Source organism: Benincasa hispida, chromosome 7, assembly GCF_027475165.1.
Source record: "Benincasa hispida cultivar pf3 chromosome 7, pf3_genome.v1.1, whole genome shotgun sequence".
Classification (NCBI taxonomy): domain Eukaryota; kingdom Viridiplantae; phylum Streptophyta; class Magnoliopsida; order Cucurbitales; family Cucurbitaceae; genus Benincasa; species Benincasa hispida.
Window position 1 is genome coordinate 15,878,298 of NC_143484.1, and position 2,807 is coordinate 15,881,104.

General features: G+C 36.3%; 1 pseudogene across 1 annotated transcript; it reads right to left on the reverse strand.

Annotated features, from left to right (window-relative positions):
* Positions 1 to 319: 319 nt before the first annotated feature.
* Positions 320 to 2,306, reverse strand: LOC120070113 (cyanidin 3-O-galactoside 2''-O-xylosyltransferase FGGT1 pseudogene; annotated as a pseudogene). The gene is made up of 2 exons (XR_016530411.1): positions 2,176 to 2,306; positions 320 to 1,838 (listed from the first exon to the last, which is right to left on the reverse strand). The product of XR_016530411.1 is annotated as a cyanidin 3-O-galactoside 2''-O-xylosyltransferase FGGT1 pseudogene (transcript).
* Positions 2,307 to 2,807: the final 501 nt, after the last annotated feature.

Consider the following 2,807-nt stretch of genomic DNA (forward strand, 5'->3'; position numbering starts at 1 on the left):
TTCAAAGCTTGAAAAAAAAAGGGGAAAATGATCAACCTGCAATTGACATTCTCATTTAGTGGAAAAAAAAAGCTTGAAACTAATTTGAGACAAAGAAAGTTGGGAAACACAACTGGTACATCATTCACCAAAAAATGGTGGAGGGATGTTGAGTTTTATATTTATTGAAATGAAAACATTACAGGTATTTATAGGCAAATAAGAAACTACTCACTAATACATCAACCTTGAAATTCTTCTTTAATCAAACCCATTAAGGCATTAGGCCATTAACTCCTTTATAAAAGTCAGTACCCTAAATCAAAACCAACAACAATAATTTCAAAAGAAAAAACAACCAACTGAATTACTTGTAAATTAAGTTTGTACTAACATTTTAACATAGAAAAATATAGTTAAGTCCAAGTACAAGAAACAAGAGACTTTCGTTGCTACTCATACAATCAAACCATTGAGAGTGTGGATGAAATCGTTGATATAAGATTCCTCCAAATCTTTGTCAAGCAATAACTTTCTTAACTTTGCAATGTTTGCTCTGATCTCTTTCCCCCTTTCATTCTCTTCATCCATCACCGTCTTCACTGCCTTACACACACTTTCTTTGCTAAAAAACCCATCTTCCTCCCCTTTCTCAATTTCCACACCAATTTCCAAGAATTTGCTCATCAATCTTGCTCCAAAAAATTGATCAATAATACGAGGCAACAACACCAACTGACACTTCTTAACCAATGCTTCGGATACAGAACCTGATCCACAATGTGTAACAAAGACTCCAATTGATGGATGATCCAAAATTTGTTGTTGTTGAATCCATCCTCCATATACTACCCCTCTCCCCTGAACTCTCTGTTCGAATCCTTCCGGTAAGGCAGCCTCGACCGTGTCGATGCCATCAGGCGGTTTGAGCAGCCAAAAATGGTAAATTTGAAAGCTCAAGACCCAACAGCAATTCTTGGAATTGGTTTTTGGTCAAAGTACACTCACTTCCAAATGCACAATATATGACCGAGCCAGACTTGAACTCTGATAACCATTTTACCCATCTTTCTTCTAAAGTTGTGATTACTGGGTGTAAATCCACAATTCCTGACAGGAGAAGAGGCTTTTTTACTATAGTTTGCAGATAGTCTATAAAAGGCCCTTCAATTTCCCTACATGATTTCAATGCCATAGCATTGCATTGGGATAATGAAGTGGCACTGCGCTCAAAGAAAGGGATATCACTGCCAAATCTCCAATGGCTAAGGGATGCCAAATATTGAGCCTCATGAGCTTGAAGCTTGATTGAGGAACTTGGGAAACCAGGAGGTGGCTGCATAAAATGATCTCCAGTTAAATTACTATGTCCAGGAAATTCCCATAATTTGCCCTCAATATAACTCATTGTGACTGCAGAAATAGGAATATAATAAATTGACTTAATGCCCAATTGACATGCCAGTTTTGGCACCCAATACGCAAGATCGAAGAAGATGGCATCAGGTTTTATGTCTTGAAGTCGAGACGCGATTTGGGGTTCGGTGCAGTCCATGGAAGTCATTAGGAGAGGGATCTGTGAAGGGTGAGAAACATCAGCAGTAGTTTCAGCTCCAAGAGGGAGGCCATCAACATGAGGAAGAGTGATGGGGACAAAGGTAATGAGATTTCGAAAATGATTGAAAGGCTGCAATTTGGGTTGAGTTTTTGTTGGAACGAAGAAGGTGATTCTGTGGCCTTTCTTGGCTAACTTGTTGGCAATTTGGAGAAATGGAATCAAGTGGCCAAAAGCAAACCAAGGGTACATTGCTACGTGCAGGCTTGAAGGGGCTTCTTCCATAGTTTTTTTTTTTCTCTCCCTGGAAATGATGAAATCAGACCAATTCAGATGAATGTTGAAGCTTGATGAAGCAAATTGAACAGGAAATATGGGATTGATCTGTGTTCTGCTACCTTCCTAAGAACATAAAAGCTTTGACATAATATAAATAACCATTTATGAAATCAAAATTTAAAGTTATTGTTTAGTCAAGTAACTAAATAAGGATCTAAACATTGTTCAGTAAATTTAAATATTACAAACAATTATAATATATACGTAATCCATGAATAAATTAGTGTAGATCTAAAGTAGCTAATAATATGCAAACAAATATATGTTAAAGTTTGTATTCGAAGATATATATATAAACTCACGAGAAATGAGGATTGGGAATATATGTCCTCTTGCGAGCTTCCAAAATTTGTCTCCTTTCTTTCGAACCAAGAAAGGAAAGAAGCAATAGAGAGAAAGTTAAAACAAAAAGATGAATGAGAAAAGGATAGGAGGAAAAAGAGATGATGTATATGTGGTGCAAAAAGACGTGTGTGGATAGAGAAACAAAGATAAGGGAGAGAGTGGGAATATACAAAAATGTTGATTTGTCGGTGAACAAACAAGGAGCAAAAGTGCTTTTTTTTTTTTTTTTTTTTTCTAGTGGAAATTGAGAAACAGAGTGATAAAAGATATTAATTAAAGTAGGTAGGCCGTCAAAATGTTCAATTCCAATTAAATTCTTGAAGCTACGCCCATTGTTGTCTACAACATATGTATCACTTTGACTCTAATATACTAATTCCTAAATAACGATCATTCCGACGATAAATCCTAGTAATAGAGGTTTTGTATTATTTGATTGCTCTACATGTTTCTTGCTTATTGGAGAAGTGTTATGTCCAACATCACATGACCAGTGTAAATTCATGTAAATACCAAACTACTTCTATTACTACTAAAACGTAGCAACAGTCGTAAGTCCGAGTCGATCCACAGAGAAGCGCGATTGGTT